The sequence below is a fragment of the Crocodylus siamensis genome, chromosome 1 (genome assembly GCF_052110815.1).
Source record: "Crocodylus siamensis isolate JL-2025a chromosome 1, ASM5211081v1, whole genome shotgun sequence".
NCBI lineage: Eukaryota > Metazoa > Chordata > Crocodylia > Crocodylidae > Crocodylus > Crocodylus siamensis.
In genome coordinates this window covers 325,763,741-325,781,047 of record NC_143395.1, presented here as the reverse complement: position 1 = coordinate 325,781,047, position 17,307 = coordinate 325,763,741, and the positions used below count along the sequence as shown (strand labels likewise).

The 17,307-nt window shown below is 44.5% G+C and overlaps 1 long non-coding RNA gene across 1 annotated transcript in view; it reads left to right on the top strand.

Annotated features, from left to right (window-relative positions):
* Positions 1 to 17,307, top strand: part of LOC149874835 (uncharacterized) — a 29,186-nt gene that overhangs the window by 9,020 nt on the left and 2,859 nt on the right. The window contains exon 2 of the long non-coding RNA XR_016439971.1: positions 3,435 to 3,500. This is a non-coding gene — a long non-coding RNA (uncharacterized LOC149874835). The remainder of the gene's footprint in view (positions 1 to 3,434; positions 3,501 to 17,307) is intronic.

Sequence of the window (17,307 nt, the reverse complement as noted above, 5' to 3'; positions counted from 1 at the left end):
CTGACACAGAATTCTAGGAATCCAAGAATCTTTAAATAAAAAGGTAACGTGCTTACACAGGTTAGGCATTTCTAGGTTTAAGCAGGGTTTTTTTGGATTGCAGTTTCGGACTGAGCTGAGGTATGTAAATTATCCTAAAATCTTTCTTTAGTAGAACTGGTGCTCTGTCATGGAAAAGTAGGAGTGGCAGCAACAGCATGTCATGGACCAAATCAAAAATCCAGTGCCACCCACCCCACAAGGAAACACATGTCAGAGCTGCAGTACACTTTGTCAATCCCAGATAGGCATCATCAGCCATCTTCGGACACACTGGGCATGTCTACACTTATCACTATGGTGATGTTGTTACTGTGCCATAATTTTATACTTCCTTTTGGAAGTACTTTCTTTTGGAAATACTAAATTATGGCATAGTAACAGCCCATACTGCACTGTGAACCTGGTGCTTGGTTATTTTTACCAGCTACTTCACTGTAGCAGCGTGGTATACCGGGGGAGTGCATCACTACAGCAAAGTAGCTGCTGGTCATGTGTAGACACCCACAGATGCTGCGTTGCCATAGTGCATTTCTACAGTGACATAGTCACATATAGATGCACCCACAGATGAGATAATCATGGAAGACAATCTTCCTTGACTGAGGAATTGCTGAAGCTCTGTCATTGAGGTAGTTAACTGCATGTAAAGCAAACACCAACTAGTCATAACTTTTAAACATCTGTTAAGAAGCCGTCTTGCCTTTTTGGCAAAGCTGGAAAGGGTGATAGATCTCTTCAGATGGCTGCTAGTTTCTTCTTGCTACTCAGGAGGACTAGGCTATATGCTGGCATTGGGAAAGAAATGTGACTAGTGGATCACACCTAGCTCTTGCTATTCAAAGCATGGGCTAGAATTAGGCTGGAAAAAAATAAAAGGAAGAGAAAGAAAGTCTTCCACAGCTGTGCAACAGAGTAAATCCTCTGGCTTCATTTCGTGCACTGCAGGAATCATGGGACCACCTGTGGTCTTTGTGGTGCATGTTTCATGAGGCTGAAGCATATCCTGAAGCTCAGTGTGGGATTTCCACCTAGGGCCTAGCATCTTATTCCTACCCTTCCTTACTGGGATTGCTTGGTTTCATAGTTTCATAGTTTCATAGCAGCTAGAGTCGGAAGGGACCTAGGTAGATCATCTAGTCCGACCCCCTGCCTTAGCAGGAAAGAGCACCGGGGTCAGATGACCCCGGCAAGGTGCTCATCTAACTTCCTTTTAAAAATCCCCAGGCTAGGAGCCTGCACCACTTCCCCTGGAAGCTGGTTCCAGGCCCTAGCCGCCCTGACTGTGAAGTAGCGTCTCCTAATATCTAATCTAAACTTACCTTCCGCCAGTTTGTGACTGTTATTCCTGGTCACTCCTGGCAGCGCACGGGGGAACAGGGACTCCCCCAATACCTGCTGATCCCCCCTGACCAGTTTGTAGCAGGCCACAAGGTCCCCCCTTAACCTTCTCTTGTGGAGGCTAAACAGGTTCAGGTCCCGTAGCCTCTCCTCATAAGGCCTGCCCTGCTGACCCCGATCATACGAGTGGCCCTCCTCTGAACTCTTTCCATATTGTCCACGTCCCTCTTGAAGTGTGGCACCCAGAACTGGACGCAGTACTCCAGCTGCGGCCTGACCAGTGCCGCATAGAGGGGGAGGATCACCTCCCTGGACCTGCTCGAGATGCATCTGTGGATGCATGACAGGGTACGGTTGGCCTTCTTGACTGCCTCCCCACACTGCCGGCCCATGTTCATCGTGGAGTCAATGACGACTCCAAGATCCTTTTCCGTCTCCGTGCTGGCAAGAGGGGAGTTCCCCAACCTGTAAGTGTGGTGCCGGTTCTTCCTCCCCATGTGCAACACCTTGCACTTATCAGTGTTAAACCCCATCCTATTCTCATCCGCCCACCGTTGCAACCTGTCAAGGTCAGCTTGTAGCCTATTGCACCCTTCTAGTGCACCCACATCCCCCCACATCTTAGTGTCATCAGCAAACTTGAACAGGGTGCTTTCTACCCCCTCATCCAAGTCACTGATGAAGATGTTGAACAGTGCGGGCCCGAGGACCGAGCCCTGCGGAACCCCACTGCCCACATCCTTCCAGGTCGAGAAGAACCCATCCACTACCACCCTCTGGGTGCGGCCCTCCAACCAGTTGGCGACCCATTTGACCGTGTGGGCATCAACACCACAGTCTCCCAGCTTTTTGATGAGGACAGGGTGAGAGACAGTGTCGAAAGCCTTCCGGAAGTCCAAAAAGACTACATCCACAGCAACCCCTGCATCTAATGATTTGGTGACCTGATCGTAAAAGGCCACCAGGTTGGTCTGACAAGACCTGCCACTGATGAACCCATGTTGGTTGCCCCTGAGCATGCATTCCCCCGCAAGGCCCTCCTGGATGTGTGCCAGGAGAATTTTTTCAAAGAGCTTACCCGGGATTGAGGTAAGACTAACTGGCCTGTAATTTCCCGGGTCCTCTTTTTTTCCCTTTTTGAAGATAGGGACCACATTGGCCCTCTTCCAGTCCTCCGGCACCTCGCCAGAGCACCACGAGTGCTCATAGAGCCGTGCCAGGGGTCCCGCAATGACCTCGGCCAGTTCCTGTAGAACCCTAGGGTGAAGATCGTCCGGACCAGCGGACTTGAACACGTCCAGCCTCTCCAGAAGTACCCTAACTAACTCCTCGCTAACCCCTGGCCCAGGCGTGTCTCTCTCGGGGCCCGAGGGGGGCCCAGCAGGGAGGTGGCTGAACTGGTCCCTACTTAGGAAGACAGAGGCAAAGAAATCGTTAAATATGTTAGCTTTGTCATCTGGCGTGATGACTAAGTTGCCCATCGTGTCCTGCAGGGGCCCCACATTACCCGGGACCCTCTTTTTACCCCCTATGTATTTGAAGAAGGACTTCTTATTGTCCTTAATCTGGGAAGCTAATCCTATCTCCAACTCTGCCTTGGCCCTCCTGACTGCCCCCCTACAGATTCCCTGTGTCGGTCCTCACATCAAGGACGTATCAGCGATAAAACTGATAAGAACAAATTGACTTTTATTAGTAAATGTTTAGGATTGGGAATCCAAAAAGAAAGATGACAAAGCCAGTAGGGAAATACAGATCACCCGAGTGAGGGACTAACAATAGAGGGATGGGGGTGAGGAGCGGAACGCAACTAGGTTATTGTCTGACTCTTACCTGCCATATTTTGATTTTTCTAAGACGTTATTAGTTGGGAGGTGTTACTTGCTTTCTACCACAGTTGGACTGCAGCAACCTACTTGAGGATTTTCTTGGGGCTCCAACCGCCCCTGTACCCCTTCCAAGTGCCACCCAAAGGTTACATCATCGATTGAAATCAGAGTCTTATTTGGGTAAAATAATTAATTTATTATTCATTTTTTTCCTTTGCTTTTCAGGTTTTATTTTTGTATCTACAATCAACCGAGAGTTCAATGGATTGCTATTGCTTCACACCGTGTCAGGTAAGTTTTATCTTTAACTTTGAGAGGATTCAGCTTGCACCAGTCTCACTGGGGGTCCATTTTGGGTAATCATAACATAACAGTTCAACAAAAACTGGGCATTATCCTTCTCTGTCCCATTCTGAGTCTTCTCTGACAGGTTGCACTGCCTCCTGGTGGGGTCCTGCTTCAACAGGGCTCTCAAGACCTGCCTGCCTCTTTAAGAGTTTGAGTTGCTGTCTCTCAGGCTCTGTCACTCCTAAGTTTCTCTCTAGAGCCCAATTGGCTCAACTTAAAGTCCAAATAAAAAAAAAAAAAAAACAGCTTCTGCTGTAATCTGCATGACACTCATCTTCCTCACAGCACGGCTGCCTTGGCTGGAGTTCCCTTGCTTGGGACACCGTGCAGAGGTGTATCTACTTCACCAGTGACCCCCGGCTCAACAGAACCCAGTTGAGCTCCCTTCCCCACTCAAAACTGGTCCCAGGGGATTCCCCGTTTCCTGCTTTCACTCTCAGGCTTTCCTGGAGACATACCCCACTCTGCTCTATCAGCGCCATGCCCCTCTCATCCAGGGGCTGTTCTATCTGAATGGAGCAGCTGCCCCACAAGCATCGCTCTCCCTGTGTCATCTCCTCTCCCCTCCATGCCATCTCATTCTCTGCCATAAGTATTTAGTCTATTACCTGTCTCCCTGCCCATTTCCCTCCACACTCAGGAAGGGCTGGATGCTTTCAGCCATAATTAATTCAGGTCTATTTACGCCCTATGCATAGGAATGAGTGTAGCCCTTTTCCAGGAAGGGTGAAATACAAGAATGCTTTCCAAATTTGACTGACTCATTCTGCTTAAGAAGCTTATTATTCAGTTCTTACAGTGAATGTGGTATGTCCCATATGGTTCTTCTTTCAAATATAAAACATTTTGCTTAATGTCTATAGTGATATGCAAGTGATAAGAATTATTATAATTATTAAGAAAAATTGATCCAGCTGTTTCAGCATTTTAGAAATTCTCATATTGTATATTTCATTTAATTAAAATGTCACAAACATAATGCCTATTTCACAGAACAACTGCCTGGTTTTTTATTATTTATTTTTAATAATCTTAGAATGATTAACTATTCATGCTCATTCTATGTGCACCATTTGTTGTATGGACAACACCTGCTCCCTGCTTCTACCAAAGAAAAGTAAAACATTTGCATAAGTGTCATGGAAATTTTTGAGTATGTGCTGCCAGTACGGAAGAGGTTAAACTGACATGCGTGGTTTGAAGCTGTGAGTGGAAATTTCCAAGGCTCACCCAGTCCTTGCCCCCTGGGTGACCTGCGGAGCTGTCAATCATTGTTGACCTACTTTCCCCACAGACGCATGCTCGGACTGTGTCAGCTCCTGACTGAGAGCATGCTCAGTCAGAACCTGACATGAGGTAATTGGACTAGAAATTTCTCTGCGGAGAGCACGCTGATTGGCTACTAAATTGATATAAAAGTTCTGTGAGCCCCTCCCTCAGGGGGGAGATCGCGGGGACTAGAGACAGAGGCTGCTGCTGCAGGGACTGTTCTCTGAGTCAGGCTTCAGGGCCTATTGATCTCCTCCTTTGGTGGCTTCGTATTGCTCATTGTATTGCGGTTTTGACTACGTTCATCTGGCTCCTGACTTACCTTTTGAACTGATTAACGGCTTACGATTTCGGATCACCCTCTGGACTTTGTTTAACCCGGTTCTGGATCATCGACCTCGGCTTTCTTCACCAACTACGACTCTGCTCATCCCTCCAACTGACGTCTCCGCTGCATCACCTTCTGGCTACTGACCTCGGCTTTTCATACGACCACCCGATTTGTCCATTGCTGTGGACTGGCGTCACGCGGTTCATCATCACCGTGTTACAGTTCATTTTGTTATTTGTGATCCCCATTTATGAGCTGTTGACCACCCCTGGGACTAGGTCTTCGGACTGAACCTCGTGGGCCAACAGACCCCTTTGTTGTTAATTGTTAGTTGTGTTCAAAACTGTAACTGAAGACCTTTCTGCCTACGCCTGAAGCGTAAGTCAAATAAATTCACCTGTTCTTTCTCAATCCGCTCCGAGTCCCTAACTCCAGACTCTACGCCGCTAATCCCACCTGTCCGTATCTAACTGCCACCCCGGCCCACCGTGACCTTGGGGCCCGATCCTTCGGTTTTCCCCGACAATAAGTAAATCACAGAATTAACAGGGATAAAAGGCAAGTTAAGAATGTGTTGTTTGATTTAATTAAGAATGGCTGACTTTTTTCATCATCCATATTTTTTGTGAAATGATAGATTAATGTTACCGTCATAATCATGGAATGGATAGATAAATGTATCAGTAGCCTTGTGCCTGGGGTCAGTGAAATCTCTAGTAGATGGATCTAAAGAAGAAAGGATGGACAAAAGATGACTTTAACATGATCCCTTGTGCAGAATCATAATATGATATACTTGGTATGGAATTAGATATAAATAGCACATTTACAATATTTCTTCTGCTTTGACCTTCCCTGGCACATTGCCTAATCATCAGGGATCCTGGTTTTCTCTGATTAAAAAAACAAACTCCAATTTTTGGATTAAAAAATGTAACCCAAAATCCATATTTTCTGTGATTAAAATAAAACACCACTATATATAATATATGGTAACATATATATATATATGGAAATATAGTAATATATAATATATACATATATGGAAAAATGTGGATTTTTGGGTTACTTTTTTAATGCAAAAATTGGGGATTTTTTTTATCAGAGAAAACCATGGTCCCTAGTCATCACCTTCCTTCAGAGGCAGGAGGTAGAAAAAGTATATAAGAGGTGCACAAGTAACTGAAATTAAGCATATACAGAGAATAAGATTGTATACCTGTGTGCAAGAAAGACAAAATTAGAGAGGAACTCACATAAAAAGCAAACTCATAGGTGGCACCAATTATTACCCTCATACATAGTCTCAGCAAAGCCTTACGACCAAGTAAAAATGGAAGCTAGATTAAACCTTATTCGAAGTAATTGAATCCACAGGTCATAACTGTGAAACAGATGGGTTGCTGTTGGGTGGACAGAGTTGTTGCATACCTTGCATTTATATATGTCTTCCTGTATAGTGGTAAATTAAGGGCATTATTGGCATTAAGTAATTAGTGTTGTAGTTAGTATTATGCTGTAGTATTCAGTGTAATGCTATTGAATTCAGGAGTAGGATAAAGGAAAGAACTTCTGGGATGAATTTAAGATAATTTATAACAATGATAAACTGTATTTAAGGGGCCCCTACCATCTTTTCTCATATACCATATGACCCCAAATATGCATCATATGTTCTGCCTGGTTTTAGAAGGTAGAACATAGGAAACAATAATTTTCCAGAGTCATGGTCTAGAGCAGGCTTTTTCCTGGAGTGGCAATGCTGAAAGTCAGCCTCTTTCTGGGACAGTCTAGCATTAAATCTTTTACAACCATTAGCAACCATCTTTTAAAATTAGCAACAGGTTTTGACTGCTCAGACAAAAAACTGTTGCTAATTTGAGAATGGCTGTGAAAGGTTAACACTAGACTCTGCCCCTCCCATTTGCTGTCTGAGATAGAAATTTGCAGGCATCTTGAAGCAGAGTCTTCATGCATCTACTTCTTTATACTAAGATCAGCTTTCCTGTTTAAGAAAAATGCCCTTATTTTGGAAGGCTGATTTTTAATGAAAAGGTGCATGCAGCAGGCAAAGAAACATAGTAAATTATATCACTTACATCAAGCCAATGTTAAAAAAATGTAACTGCTGTAGGGTTATGGGGTGTTCAGCATATTTGGAATTCCTGTGATCACCTATCGTGTTGTCTATGGAAGTATTATAACATTTGCAGAGATGACAATTCCAGTAGTTAAGGAACTAAAGCTTTTCACCAGTGGGCAGACACTGTGAATAGCAGAATGTGATTCATTTCAAACATCCACATGCCATTTCTTGTTAAGCCACAAAATGTTGCAAAATACATTGTATTCCACTGCTGTTGATAATGTTACCAAGCCTGTCTCACTGTTTCTTAGGTTATTGAAAGATACAACTATAAGATAAAATATACTAGATAAAATAAAGATAATCATCAATACATGCATTCGAGATATCTAATGATGACTTTTAGGGTGTCTGAATGCAAGTATTTTGTTAATTATACATTTGGAGATCCTGTAATACATTGTTTGCTATGTCATGTTTCCAGTTTCTTAAATTTCTTGCTTGTAAGTTATTTACTTTAGTGTCTCAAAACTTATATCCTAGAAGAAACCAATCTGAACTGTTGAAAATCTTCATTCCTGTTGGGAATTTTATTTTTAGATTTTTAGCTCTCTCTCCATCTGCCTTTGAGCAATTTTCTGTGCTTCAAGCATGAGCAAGCAATATTAATCCAATTTCTAGTTTCTGTGAGGCACATTAAGTTAGATCATATGCACCTGAACTCTTCTTTATAGGATCTATGTGTTTATTTAACTGTTTCATTGTCTCTCTCTACCCAAGATTGTGCAGTGAAGCAAAGCTAATAAACCATGTGAAAAATATTGATTTTGCTGCTGTTGTAACTTTTTAAAGTAGAGCTATTACAGGAAAGTAAAGGAGCTCAGCAGGCATGCTGTCAAGCTTTCCAAAAGGAAAAAAAATAAAACCTCTTTTCTGATCCCCAGAATTTGCAACTATTTAGAACCGCAGCACCCTGGACATGTGGTTCAATAAAATTTTGCTCTCATTATAAGACAGGGAGCGTACTACAGGATCCACAGCAGTTATATCTCTTTATAGCTTCAAGAAGTGAGGCACACCATCATGAACTTCCTCTTCTAAGCACCACTGCCTTTCTAATAGCACTTATTTTCCTACTCCTTTCTGCCCCAGCAGTCTCCATCTGTGTTCAGAATGGGAAGGCCCCTTGACAGTCCAATCAAGCATCATTCCTGCTGAGATCAGTCATTCATTGACTGATTCAGATTGATTACATATATAAGCATGACAGAGTATATTTTGAGGATGCTGAAAAAGTTAACTTACCCTGCATTCTTTTCTTTAGTATTAAATTCATGAAAGAATAACTGGAAGTGCTATTCCCAGTTGAACGGGGCATATTCCTTTGTTTACCTACAGTTTGGTTTCGCATATACTTAAGCAAGCTTGAGTGCGAGGAGTTTGCCACGGCAGCTGCAGTGTAGCCTCGAGCCAAGTTATCATAAGACATAATTGTTTTACAAGCTGTACTTTGCTGAGCAGCTTATACCATTATGTATAGTATATGTATAGTATAAACCTCCCATCGTAGTTTTTTTTAATTCCCTTTGCTTTCCAAGATCTATAGCCTGCATTAACCTGGGGAGGCAGGGCAGGACAAGGGGGAGAGAGAGGGTATCCCTGTAGCTCCCTTTGAATGTTGGCTATTCAATGGTTACTCCAGTTAACATTCTGCCTGACCAAGCCAATCATCAATTATCACATACCATGTCACTAATGAAGTTATAATGACTTCACTATTCTTGCTTTTCTTAAGGGTGAGAGGGACCTATATTGCCAAATAAAGCACTAAGAAAGATGACACAATCTGCATGTTTTCATCCTCAGTCTACTTTATATATTACAATACATTAGGAATATGTTTATTAGCTTTGTTTGTATTGGCCATTTTAGGGAAATGAGTTAACTGAAAGCAATTAGAGCAAGTAATGATGACTCAACTGATAGTGCTGTACGGTCATCATAAGAAAAGGTGACCAGCAATACTGTAGTTTGATTCTTTTTCTCTATTAGCATGCATCTAAATTGCTGATTGTTGTGATGATTACTACTAAATGCTTTTAAAATACGAAGTTCCACAAGAGACATGAATGTCATATATTATATTTTACAGCCTGGCTCAGCCACTCCTGTAAGGACACAATTCTATTGCAAATGAATTGAGTCATTTACTTCCACAATGTTTCAAATGGCTCTGTGAAGTCCAGTCTCTCTAGCTGTGGGCCTTCACCTCACAATGCTAGGCTCAAGACTCTTGTCTGAGTCCTCTCCTGGGAAGTGGAATTTTGCCACCTACTGGGACTTGACCTTTAAAAGCACAGTCTTAGATTAATACTAACCACACTTCAAATCCAAGCATTAGTACTCTGAGCACCTAGTTTAGCTTCTTTGAGGACAATGTGGTAAGACATCAAGGAACACAAGCTTAGTAAAGTAATTTCTTAAAGCACTTGAGAGCTACAGATCTTTGAAAACAGCAAAAAAGTCTTGAGTCAAATTTTCCCCTAGTCTGATTTCACTCCTGTGAGTCTGAGGTCAGCATGTTCAATCTGGGAAGAATGTCTCCTGGCATGTTCGTTCTTCGTGACTTGCTTACTATTACTATGTGTCCTGGTGATGGTTGTTCACTCTGCTGAAGAGAGTGTCTGCTGCTTTGCTGTGTACTTAATTTAAGCATTCTAACCCATTTCCCCAGCGGTGTTCCCTTTCGTCTTCTTGTGAACCCTCCCTTCAGGAAAAAAAAAATAGCAAAAACCTGACTAGTTCAGAGTTGGGCTAATAGTTGAAAATAATTCAAATCTGAGAGCCATGACTGCAGTCTTAATGGTGTTTCTATTATATCTTTCAGTGAAATCCCTAAAGTCCTTTTCTGGCAGGGCCTTTATCTAGAATGCAATTCTCTAAGTTACCCTGAGGAAAAACAAACTGTGTACTCAGCATATAATGCAAAGTGGAGTTCACAATGTAATACCGACATATTCCATTCTTTTACATCAATGGCAACATCAACGTAGAAACTTAAAAGTTTAGAATTCCATGCTTTTTCTCCTTATCTCAAGCTGTCATTAAATTTTGTGGTCATTTGCCTTGGCACAAATTTATCTTTGCTTTTACTGTAAAAAAAGGCATTCTTTATTTTAAGTGAAAAACCTTGAACTATCTACAAATATTTTATTTCAAGTAAACAAACAGCTAAATAACAACAAAGAAACCCCATAAAATATTTACATATCTGTCACAAACTGTCTTATATTTTGGGGTTTGCAGCGTGTCATAATTTGTTTTCTTTTGTTTTATTGTACTGATATGGCATGTGTGCTCTTGTTAGGACTGTATAGAGTGTTATACTAGCTATGCATATCTTTACAGTTTTACATATGGTTTAGCCAGAGAACTCAGAGGGTGGGTTTAGATGAGCCTGCACATGCCTCTTGCAGCATCTCAAACTCCTTTGAGATGCTGCAAGAGGCACATACAGAAACAAAAAATGTTCCCCGTGCTGCAAGCAAGAGAAAAAGCAGGGGGCTGGAGACGAGCAGGAGACTGGAGACAAGCCCCTGGATATAAGCTGAAGATTTCCCCTGCTCTCTCCAGCTTCCTGATCATTTTCTACTACTGCCAGTGAGCACTGAGGGACTGGGAGAGCAACCAGGGAGCTGGGGGAATGAATGGAGTGGGAGAAATGAGGGGAACTAACAGGGGGTGGAGGGAACAAACGGGGAGCTGGGGGAACCAATGGGGTGGGGGGGGGAACAAGCCTCCTGCTCATTCTCCTATTCTCTCCAGCCTCCTGCTTGTTCTTCTGCTCATCTCCAGCCTCTGGAGAAGAGCAGAGGAATGAGCAGGGGGATGGAGATCAGTGTGGGGCAGGGAGTCATAGCCCCTGGGGGGCCTGAGAGCCTGCAGGAAGGTAGTCCATGTGCTGTGGGGAGGAGGGTATCTTCCCTGTAGGGTACAAGGAACCACTGACGATGCATACGGGGTGCACATGTGTGCACCCCCTGAGCATGGTGGTGCACCCCCTGCCAGCAGTGCTTGTGGGTGGTTGCTGCTTGCCACCACTTCCTCCCACCCACTGCCACCAGCGGCATCTGTGGGTAGTCAGCAATCACCACTGGCCACCACTGTCACTGCTGGCAGTGTCTTTGGGTGGTCGCTGATCCCCAGTCAGTGCTTGCCACACCTCCCCCTGCTGCTGACAGTGCTGGTGGTGTCTGCAGGAGCTCCCGGATTACTGCTCCACCATGCTCCCACCACTGCCAGAGCTGCCGTGCCCTGCCAGCCACCAGGGCATACAGCATTCATGCAAGGGACCCACTTCTTCTAAGCAAGCACCACTTCTCCTGGAAGTTAGTTCCAGATCCTAGCCACCCTGACCATGAAGTAGCGCCACCTGGTATTTAGCCTAAATCTACCCACTGTCAGCTTGTGACCATTATTCCCGGTCACTCCTGGCAGTGCTCAGGGGAACAGAGACTCCCCCAGTGCCTGCTGGTCCCCTCTGAGTAGTTTGTAACAGGCCATTAGATCCCCCCTCACCCTTCTCTTGTGGAGGCTGAACAGGTTCAAGTCCTGTAGCCTCTCCTCGTAGGTCCTGCCCTGCTGCCCCCTGATAATGTGAGTGGCCCTCCTCTGGACCCTCTCTATGTTGTCCACATCCCTCTTGAAGTGTGGTGCCCAGAACTGGATGTAGTACTCCAGCTGCAGCCTAACCAGTGCCAGATAAAGGGGGAGGATCACCTCCTTGGACCTACTTGAGATGTATCTGTGGATGCATGCCAGGGTGCGGTTGGCCTTCCTAACTGCATCCCCACACTGCCGGCCCATGTTCATCTTGGCATCAATGATGAATCCAAGATCCTTTTCTGCCTCTGTACTGAGGAGAAAGGAGTTCCCCAGCCTGTAGGCATGGTGCTGATTGTTCCTCCCCAGGCGCATCACCTTGCACTTGTCGGTGTTGAATCCCATCCCACTGTGTGGGTGTCGACACCACAGTCCCCCAGTTTCTTGATGAGAACAGGGTGAGAGACAGTGTCGAAGGCCTTCCAAAAGTCCGGGAAGACTATGTCCAGTGCTACCTCTGCATCTAAGGATTTGGTGACCTGTCTGTAGAAGGCCACCAGGTTGGTCTAACAGGACCTGCCGCTAATGAACCCATGTTGGTTGCCACTAAGCATAATCTTCCCTGCTGGCCCCTCGTGGACATGTGCCAGAATAATTATCTCAAAAAGCTTGCTCAGGATTGAGGTAAGATTAACTGGCCTATAGTTTCCTAGGTCCTCTTTCCTCCTCTTTTTGAAAATGGAAACCACATTGGCCCTTTTCCAGTCCTCTGGCACCACACGAGAGCACCACGAGTGCTCATAAAGCCATGCCAGGGGTCCCACAATGACCTCAGCCAATTCCCTCAGTACTCTAGGGTGGAGATCATCTGGACCAGCTGATTTGAATACATCCAGTCCCTCCAGCAGTTTCCTAATTAGTTCCTCACTAACCCTTGGCCTAGGTGCGCCACCCCTGGGGTCTAAGGGAGGCCCGGGGGGGGGTGGCTATTCTGGTTCCTGCTAAGAAAAACAGAGGCAAAGAAATCATTAAATATGTTAGCTTTGTCATCTGGTACGATGACCAAATTTCCTAGCTTGTCCTGCAGGGACCCCACGTTACCTGGAAGCTTCTTTTTGCCCCCAGGTATTTAAAAAATCATGTCTTGTTGTCCTTGATCTGGGAAGCTATTCCCAGTTCCATCTCCACCTTGGCCTTCCTGACTGCCCCCCTGCATCCCTGAGCAACCGCAGTATAGTCCTCCCTGGTGTTGGCCCCTCCCTTCCATTGAGTGTGCACCTCCCGTTTAGCTAGGAGACATTCCCAGATGCTTTTGGTGAGCCATAGGGGCTTTTGTGCCCTCCTGCTCCCTTTGATATGTGTTGGGATTACCTCCCTTTGGGCTTGGAGGACTGTCTCCTTATGAAGCGACCACTCTTCTTGGACACCTGGCTCCCTTCCCCTCTAGGACCTCAGTGCTTCCCCGGCTATTTTCCTTAGCTCATTGAAGTCTGCCCTCCTGAAATCTAGGGCTGCTGCCTTGCTGTAGGCCTTTGCCGCCTTGCACTGGCTGGTGAATTCCAGCAGGCGATGATCACTGTCGCCCAGGTGGTCAAGCACCCACAGCTCCCTCACCAGGTTGTCACCTGTGGTCAGCACCAGGTCCAACAAGGCATTTCCCCTGGGGGGGCTGTGTACCTCCTGAGTTAGATGGAGGTCCTGCATTCTGGCTAGGAACCTACGTGAATAGTCAGACCTGGCTGACAGCTCTTCCCAGCAGATGTCTGGAAAGTTCAGGTCACCCATGATGACCACATCCTTTGACCTAACTACCTCCATGAGCTGACTTAAGAATTCCTGGTCTAGCTTTTCCCCTTGGTTGGGTAGTCTGTAGTAAACCCCCACCATTAAATCTCTTTCCCCTCGACTGCCTTGTATTCTAACCCAGAGCACTTCAAAGTGCCCCTCCTCTTATTCTTTGCTAATTGATGAGGATGTGTATTCCTCCTTAATGTAGAGCGCCACACCCCCACCTTTCCTCCCTGTTCTATCCTTGCTGTACAGCCTATAGCCCTTGATATTCACTGCCCAGTCATGTGTTGGGTCCCACCACGTTTCACTGAGCCCCACTATGTCTGGGTTGGTGTCAGCTAGCAGGAGGGTAAGTTCCTCTTTCTTGTTTCCCATACTTTGAGTGTTTGTGTAGAGGCATGTGAGGCCTCCTGTGGATGTGTGTACTGGCCTCCTACTTCCAGCATTACCCTGGCCCCTGTTGCTTACCTGTGTATATGTCTGCTCGTCAGTCTCAGCTGGGCTGTACTTGTGGATGTTGCTTGGTTTGGCAGTCTAAGGCTTCCTCTGCCCTTGTCTTCTCCTTCCCCCAACAAGCCTAGTTTAAAGCCCGCTGGAGGAGATCCACCAACCTAGAAGAAAACACATGCTTACCTTTTGGGGAAAGGTGGACCCCATCCCATCTGAGCATGTCTTTTGTCGTGATGTGCAGGTCATTGTCAAGGAAGCCAAAGCCCACCTCGAGACACCATTCCCGAAGCCACCAGTTGGTCTCTGTGATGCACATCGTATGCCGTCTTCCATGTCTGCTCACTGGTAGGGTAGAAGAGAAAAGTACCTGTGCGCCTATCTCCTTCAGCACACCCCCCAGAGCGTGGTAGTCCGCCATGAGGTGATCAGGGCTTCTCCTGGCCGCATCATTAGTACCCACATCGATTAGGACCATGGGGTAGTAATCGGTGGGCTGGATCACAGCCCTTCATGTCCTGAATCTTTGCTCCCGTTAGGCAGTAGACCTTGCATGTCAAGGGGTCCTGGCGACAGATGGGACCCTCTGTACCTCTCAGGATCTTCACGTGCAGTCCTATTAGGCAGGTGTAAACGATTAACTCTTCAGTAGGACAGTACTTACAAAAAGATTCCTCCAGTGCAGTTGCTGAGTCCAGGTACAAGCCAGAGGGACCTGAACCTGTTGCTGAGGGACCTGAACCTGTTCAGCCTCAGCAAGCGGAGGCTGAAGGGGGATTTGGTGGCTGCCTGCAAACTTGGTACAGGAGATCAGCAGCAAGTAGGAAGGGTCCTATTCCCCCCAGCAGCACCTGGGGTGACAAGGAACAATGGCCAGAAGCTGCTGGAGATTAGGTTCAGGTTAGAAATTAGGAGGCACTATTTCACTGTTAGGGTAGCTAGGATCTGGAACCAACTTCCTAGGGAAGTGGTCCTCACTCCTACCTTGGGTAAGTTCAAAAAGAGTTTGGATTAACACCTGTCTGGGGTCATGTGATCCCAGCATGTGCTCCAGCCAGTGGCAGGGGGATGGTTAGACTAGATGATCTATTCAGGTCCCTTATGACCCCTAACTACTTTGAAACTATGAAACTAAGCCATGAGGATCTGGGGTCCTGAGACAGGGAGGTAACATTGGGCAACCTCAGTCTGTTCCTTGGGGCATATAGCGACACAGTGGAGAGAAAGGGCTTGAGGGGGTCCAGTGTGGATGGGTTTGTGACAAGATCATTTTTTTATAAAACTTCACATGTATATATGTCCTAAAGCAAAATTAAAGGTTCATATCAATGCTGTTGACTCATCTCCATTGAGTACTAGGTCTAATTTTGTCTCTGCCATTGAAGAATTAAGATGTGTCACATGTTCTAAAATTATTTTTTCCTTCGTGTCATGTGCAATAGCATTTTAAAACTTCAAAAAGAATAGCATATCAGCACAAACAGCACATCATTATCTAACTTACAAATATAGTTATTCTGTTTTTATCTTACAACATGTCATCTCCAAGCTATAAACACCAATGCAAAATAGCAATGATTATTCTAATACTGAAGTCCAAGCTGATTTGTATCTTGGTTTCTAGGCTTCAAATAGAAGAAACAACAGTTTCCATTTAACCCCCACCTAAACACTCTCCTTAAGTGAAGTAAGAAATTGAAAATTGTACTTATAGAATTTGGTTGCCCGAGGCAAGCTTAAGTATGGCAGAATGATGTATTTTTGTTAGATGTGCACTCATATATATCAATACTAGAAACTGATTTTAACACTTAAAGTATGGGAAGACTTACAATGTTTTATAGGTTGGGAAAAGTAGTTGATACATATGGCACTAAATTTAAAATTAGTTTAAATCTGCTTAATCTTTCTTATTTTTCCTTTGGGCTTTCTATAAAGAGGAATGCTTACTTTCTCTTCTTGGGTCAGACTCTTAGAATGTTCAGGACATCTTGTTAACATACCCATGTTCTCAGAAGGAAAAGAATATTGTGCATGTCTGGGATACATTAGGACTACATTATGGAGTGCTGAAGTGAAGAATGCCACTCTCACTTCACACATGCTACCTGCCCAAATGGATGTAATCTAGCTACCGCAGTGTGATACTGTGAATAAACTTGTTCACTCTGGACAGCCTATTCATATGCACCCAGTAATAGGCTAAACAGCATTCCTTAGAACAGTCCTGATGTAATATGGTTATGCTCTTTGTTTTATATCTCTGTTGAAGTTCTTGTGAAACCTGAGGTCTAGGTTTAAAATGCCTTGCATGCTATATATGCAGTACTGCTGGCAGAAAATAAGGAATTCAGTGGAAGGAGGTGTGTATATGCCAAGGATCTGTCAGGTTTTATGGTGTAACATACTGTTGGGTGGATTGTTCAAGTTATGTTTAAAACTAGGTTTTAACTACAGGGTCTGATCTTGCAAATTTGTAAATAATTTGAATCCTATGTCTAGTTCCACTGAAATTAATAGAGCTACTTGGAGGAGTAAACTGACTCATATGTAAAGGTTTGGCTCATAATCATCTATATTATGATTTTTGCTGTGTGCATGTGAATCCTATGGCAGTCTAATAATATCTTAAGTTTTTATTTGGTCCTTCTACAATATTATCCTTTATGGTCCTTCATGCTTCTAAAGTATTCTTTTGATTAATAAATTAAAAAATACAGAGGTACAATTGCTGTTTTTATTATCATCGCAAACAGAAAGAGACAGGTACTATTTAAAAACCTTAAGACGAAATATTCATTTTGCTGTGAGAAATGTGTTGTCTCTGAGAAGTGATACTGTACCAAACCCTGCAACCCCAGGAACTGGCATCGAAAGCCAAAAATGGAAGTTCTTATTTTTTATATGGAAAATGCTAGTGGTTAGGATCATAATGCAACTGGTTAAGAAGAAAGGACCAGGTACAAGTAAACAAACATTAAAATCAAGGTACATGCACTTAGTATTAGGTAGCAGGTAATAAACAGTAACAGTGTGGTGAATTCACAACAGAATTGGCAATTTTCACCTGATCTGGGCACAAAAAGTGGAGTACAGACATGACTAAACACAAGCACCTGGCTGCAAACTGCTTCAAAAATGGCCAGTTTGGGCAAAAAATCTGAACCTTCATTGCATGAGGGTTCAGATAAAGACTTTTCAAAACATAGCATCTTGTGTAACTT